Source organism: Bactrocera tryoni, chromosome 2, assembly GCF_016617805.1.
Source record: "Bactrocera tryoni isolate S06 chromosome 2, CSIRO_BtryS06_freeze2, whole genome shotgun sequence".
Lineage (NCBI taxonomy): Eukaryota > Metazoa > Arthropoda > Insecta > Diptera > Tephritidae > Bactrocera > Bactrocera tryoni.
The window spans coordinates 56,954,386-56,961,190 of NC_052500.1; positions in this window are offsets into that span (position 1 = coordinate 56,954,386).

Consider the following 6,805-nt stretch of genomic DNA (forward strand, 5'->3'; position numbering starts at 1 on the left):
TTGGTTGGCATTTTTTGTTTGCCTTCCACGTGCGAATGTCACTCTTACACCGCTACCCACTTGTAACCTACCATAGTACGTATTGAGTATTATCACATTTCATACTTTTGCAACTTGTCAAGACCAAAGACAGGAAAATACCTTAACCTGCAAGACGTCAACCAGAGATCACCATAATTGACTTAAGGTTTCTTAGAATAACAACATTGAGTATTATCACATTTCATACTTTTGCAACTTGTCAAGACCAAAGACAGGAAAATACCTTAACCTGCAAGACGTCAACCAGAGATCACCATAATTGACTTAAGGTTTCTTAGAATAACAACAAGTAAGGAAGGGCTAAGTTCGGGTGTCACCGAACATTTTATACTCTCGCATGATAAAGTGATAATCGAGATTTCATTATCCGTCATTTACATATATTTCAAATACCGTATATGTGTAAAGTTTTATTCCGCTATCATCATTGGTTCCTAATGTACTATATATTATACAGAGAAGGCATCAGATGGAATTAAAAAAGAGCGTTATATTGGAAGAAGGCGTGGTTGTGAACCGATTTCATCTATATTTCGTACATGTCATCAGGGTGTTAAGAAAATATTATACACCGAATTTCATTGAAATCGGTCAGGTAGTTCCTGAGATATGGTTTTTGGTCCATAGGTGGGCGACGCCACGCCCATTTTCAATTTTTAAAAAAAGCCTGAGTGCAGCTTCCTTCTGCCATTTCTTCCGTAAAATTTAGTGTTTCTGACGTTTTTTGTTCGTCGGTTAACGCACTTTCAGTGGTTTTCAAAATAACCTTTGTATGGGAGGTGGGCGTGGTTATTATCCGATTTCTTTCATTTTTGAACTGTATATGGAAATGCCTAAAGAAAACGACTATGTAGAGTTTGGTTGGCATAGCTATAGTAGTTTCTGAGATACGTACAAAAAACTTAGTAGGGGACGGGGCCACGCCCACTTTTCCAAAAGAATTACGTCCAAATATGCCCCTCCCAAATGCGATCCCTTGTGCCGAATTTCACTTTAATATCTTTATTTATGGCTTAGTTATGACACTTTATAGGTTTTCGGTTTCCGCCATTTTGTGGGCGTGGCAGTGGGCCGATTTTGTCCATCTTCATACTTAACCTTCTCATGGAGCCAAGGAATACGTGTACCAAGTTTCATCATGATATCTCAATTTTTACTCAAGTTACAGCTTGCACGGACGGACGGACAGACGGACGGACGGACAAACAGACATCCGGATTTCGACTCTACTCGTCACCCTGATCACTTTGGTGTATATAACCCTATATCTGACTCTTTTAGTTTTAGGACTTACAAACAACCGTTATGTGAACAAAACTATAATACTCTCCTTATCAACATTGTTGCGAGAGTATAAAAATAATTATATTTAATTTGGGTAGTTCGTAGACCAATTGCACATTTTTGGCATTAAATAATAGTATATCCAATATTATATAATTAATTTTAACGAAAGTTTGAAGTTATGTTATGTAGGCATTTAGAAGATAGGATTCACCTGATTTTATTACTTTTTGCTAATACTACATAGAGTTAAAAAGCCTCAGACTAATTAAATGCTTCCACGGTTTCATCAAGGTTCTTCACATATGTGTAATCACCAATCATATGAAGTAAAGTCACCCGGAAGCTCGAAAATCTTTACATAAAGTATAAGGAAGTATTGATCCGATTCAACCCACTTTTGGCACAGATACATACTATGATCAGGAAAAAATTTTCTCTAAAAAAACACACTGGCCGAAATTTTTTGTCAAAAGTCAACTTGCTTGAACATTTTTGGTTCGATTTAGACCGTTTTGGTCATAAGGTGGCATACTTTAATGGAATTATTACTGCACATTTTTATCGCGTTATTTTTATTACTTCTTAATTTGTGTACAGGAAGTTGAAAAAATCAAATGAAATGTGTTATAATGGGAAGAAGGCGCGGCTGTGCTCCGATTTTCCCTTTTCACGCTGTGAAATAGGAATGTTAAAATAATGCTATGTACCGAACTACCGGTTTGAGAGATATGTGCATTAAACTTACTAGAGGGTGGGGCCACGCTCACTTTTTCAAAAGATTTTACCCTCCTCGAAATTATAGTATACGTACTATATCTTAATGGAGTTTTAAGTTATGGCACTTTATAGGTTTTCTTTTAAGGTAGGTAGGTAGGGAGGAGGACAGCCCTATCGGGCTCAATTAACACTTGATGTGCCATTTTCATGCACTGTTCGTAGAACCTCCTGTATCTGCTATTACGTTTCACCTTCTCTTTCAAACCATTTTGAGGTTTCGATGAAACTACTTATGTCCGATATGCTTTTAGTGGAAATCCATTCAAGGTTTGGTGCTAGATGGATTCCAAGTGTTTTGTGTCGGATCTGTGCTAGAGCTGGGCATTCACAGAGAAAGTGGAAGATTGTTTCCTTGTTCCCTGCTACTCCGCAGCCACGGCAGATGTCGTTGTAGGGCATACCCATTTTGGATGCGTGTTCTCCAAATGGCCAGTGCCCTGTTGTGGTAGCTGTTACTCTGTAAATACTTTTCCTTGACCTATTTAGTAAGTCGTTGGTTCTTTTCCTGTCATATGTTGGCCATAATTGTTTAGTTATGACGCATTTTGTGATGTTTTTCCACCTGTTATTTGCAATTTGTTGAAATTGTCTATTGATCTCTCCTTTGATTGATCCTAGCGGACTTGGTATTATCTCCGCCTCGGATTCGTTGAGGAAAGCTCCTGCCTTTGCCAACTCGTCTGCTTTTTCGTTACCGAAAATGTTCCTGTGGCCGGGAACCCAGATTAAGTTTAGTTGGAGCTTGTCTTTTATTGCGCTTAGTGCTCTCTTGCAGTTGTGTACTGTGCTGGAGTTTGTCATGGGTGAAGACAGGAGCGCCGCCTGGCTATCCGTAAATATAGTTGCTTTGTTTATATTCCCGTGGTTTTCCAATAGAGCTTCGCAGGTTTTTTCTATGCCTAGTACTTCTGCTTGGAAGATGCTAGCCGAGTTCGGTAGACTTATAGAGAGAGATATGCCAAGATCAGTGAAGAATACACCCGTGCCTACTCCGCAGTCCATTTTGGACCCGTCGGTATAGACTGAGATGGTATCCTCCTCTTCTATTGAGCCTCTTCTCTATTCTCGTCTAGATGGTATCCTTACCTGGAAGTGTCTATTGAAATCCAGCTTTGGTAGAATGTAGTCTGATTTATTAATGGTGAGCTTGTTTAGGATTACACTGTGTCCATAGTTCTGCTGGTTCCAACCTCCCAATTCTTTTATTCTTGTCGCCGCAATAGCTGCTGTTTTTTGAATAAAAATGTCCATTGGTAGTTGATGAAGGATCACGTTGAGCGCATCAGTCGGACATGACCTGATTGCCCCAGTAACACCCGCACATGCTGCTCTTTGTATACCATTTAATTTTTTATGATGTATTGTTTGTTTAGCGCTGGCCACCATACCAGAGCTCCATATGTAAGTGTAGGTCTTATGACAGCTGTTTACATCCACTTGAATATACTTGGTTTGAGGCCCCAATTCTTGTTGACAATTGTCTTACAAGTATAGTAGGCCATGTATGCTTTGTTTATCCTTTTTTCTATATTTATCTTCCAGGACAGTTTGGTGTCAATCTCCACCTCCAAGTATTTTACTGTGGGGATAGAGTGAGTGTTGTACCGTTTAGTACCGGAAGTTGAAACTGAGGTATTTTGGTTCTGCTTGTGAATAGCATCAGTTCTGTTTTGTTCGGGTTAACTCCTAGTCCATTGTTTTTAGCCCATAGGTTTAACCTTCGAAGTGCTCTTTCCATAATCTCGCTGACTGTTGAAGGAAACATGCCTGATACCAACAACACTATATCGTCTGCATACGCCACTGCTTTCACTCCTCCACCGTTTAGTTGGAGGAGTATTTCGTTCAGCGCTACAACCCATAGGAGCGGTGGAGGACCCTCCTTGAGGCGTCCCTCTACTCACATAGCCTGTTTGTGTTGCAGCGCCGTTTGAAGCTATAATCTTCCTATTCTCAAGCATCGATAGTATCCATCTGCACACAGTGTCATCTATGCCACCATGTGCCAGAGAGTTAATTATCGCATTTACTTCTATGTTATTGAAGGCGCCCTCTATGTCTAGAAAAGCAGCCATGGTGTATTGTTTGTGGTGTAGTGATTTTTCAATTACACTTATCACCTCGTGAAGGGCAGTTTCGGTTGATCGGCCCTTTATGTACGCATGTTGGGACTTCGATAACTTCTCCGCCATTATTGTCCTTACGTGTAGATCTATTAGCCTTTCCAGTACCTTCAGCATAAAGGAGGTAAGGCTTATAGGTCTAAAGTCCTCGGCATTTTCGTGTGTTCTTCTGCCAGGTTTTGGAAGGAACACAACTTTACTTCTTTTCCAACTTCTTGGGATGTAGGATAATAGAATGCTAGCTTTGTATGTATATATTTTCAAGTCTCTGAACCATTGGTTCTACCAGTTTTTGCAACATTATAGGCATAATCCCGTCAGGACCTGCCGCTTTAAATGGTGCAAAACTATTTATGGCATACTTGATTTTGCTTTTGTCTATTATTTGGCTTTGATAATCAGCTGCGTTCAACGGTGGTTCTGGTTGAACCCTCGTTGAAGGTGTTTGCTGACTCCCGGGGAAGTGTGTTGTAATTAGTACCTCCAGAGACTCTTTTGCCGAGGAGGTCCAATCACTTCCCTCCGTCCTTATGTAGGCAGTGTTAATATGATCTTTGGATAGCATTTTGCTCAGCCTAGCGGTTTCTCTGCAACTTTCTATCGATGTGCAGAAAGATCGCCAAGGGTCGTTTTTTGCTTTCCTGACTGCTTTTGTGTATCTTTTCATAATATCTTTATATGGCTGCCATATTTTGGTTCTAAAACTCTCATTGAAAGCTTTCCTTAGTTGTGTTCTCAAATTCTTGAGTTCACTGTTCCACCAAGGGAGAGACTTTCTCTTTTTCAAAACTGTTAGCGGAGTAGATTTATTGAAAGTTGTGGTTAAGATTTTTTCCAACTTCTCTACTTCTGAATCTAGTTCTTGAGGATTTCTGATACTCTTATTGCCTCCCTTTTCGAGGCATTTTGTTGCTATTCTGGTATATTTTTCCCATGCTGTTCTTCTAGGGTTCCGGTATGTGAGAGGAGCACTGTACCTCCCGCGGATGCTGAAGAGTATCCAGGAGTGATCCGACATGGAAGGCTCATCGGATACCCTCCAGTTATCCACAACGAGACTGTCTGTGTCTGTTGATAGCGTGAGGTCAAGCACTTCCTCCCACCCCGGAAACCTATCAGAGCTTGGAAAAATAAAAGTTGGCTTATCGCCCTTGTTGCATATACTTAGATTACTATTTAGAATATACTGCAAGAGTGACTCACCTCTGGTGTTTATGCTGGAGCTACCCCATACGGTGTGCCTTGCGTTTGCATCACACCCTATTAAGACATCTTCTTTCCTGTTCTCCTCTACTAGTCTGGTGAGCGGGGTCGGTGGTATGTCTTCGTCATGGGCCAAGTAGGCCGAGACTAAGAAGAAGGGCTTTTCCTTCTATTCCACCTTTACCACTATGATATCTGCTGTGCTGTAATTAGGACAAAGAAATGCATTTATACTTTTATTGATAAGAATGCATGCCCTAGGTTTACCTTTGTTCCGTGTGTAAAACAGGTTATAATTGCTGCTGTTTAGCCCTTTAATGTTGTCTTCTTTGACCCAGGGCTCCTGTATTAGGCTGATGTCGATGCTCCCTTCGTTCATAAGGGTTATCAGATTCGCTGTAGCACACACACTTCGAGTGCTGCAGGTTTATCTGTACGCATTTAAGGTTGTTATTGGGCATCTCGGGTTTCTTCGATGCCCACATTCCTTAGCAACTGGCTGGCGTCGTCGACCTCTTCCGTGTCGTCTTCGTCAGCCGCTTTGTCGCCTTGGAAGATTTTCAACCTGGCCTTGCGAATACCGAAGCTGATTTTGTAGTCAGTCTTCATGAGAGCCTCAATTGACTCATCGCAAATGGCCACTAGTATTGGTCTGCTGGCTTTATTTGGTTTTTCCTCCTTTATCAGCTGCCACTCATCTATACCAGGTATAGATTTGTTCTGCAGCCTGATACACCTCAGGAGTTTTTCGCCTGGCTCCTCTAGTGGGGGTAACCAAATGCGAGCACGAGGTCTCTTTGGAATGTCACTGGCGGGTATAAGCCTCAATTGGAGGCCTACAAAGGCGTTGCTGATTTTAGCAACACTACCCGTGAAAATTGCATTTGAGATGACAATCAACAGGACACAAGGGTAGTCGCATAGTGTGTGCCATAAATTTGGAAATGCTATGTTTTTCACACGGTCAGATATACGTGGCGTTCTCACGAGTTGGAAAACCATCTTTTCTGTACACCGGAACAGAAACCAAAAAGTGTTGTTTATCAAGCTGCGTTACATTGAAAAAAAAAAAATGAAATGACAAATATAACTATCTTTTCATTTCAAAACACATAATTTCTCGCAGGACAACGGCTGCGGGGTCAGCTTTTTCTTCTTACTTGACGTTGACACCGCTTACGCGATTATAGCCGAGTTAACAACAGCGCGCCAGTCGTTTCTTCTTTTCGCTACGTTATGAATGTCAACACTGACGTGAGAGCCAAGTCGCGAGTTCGAAGACTGTTTGTTTGATGACAGGAGATATTTCGTCTTGCCCTCGTTCACTACCAGACCCATTTGCTATGCTTCCTTATCCAGTCTGGCGAAAACAG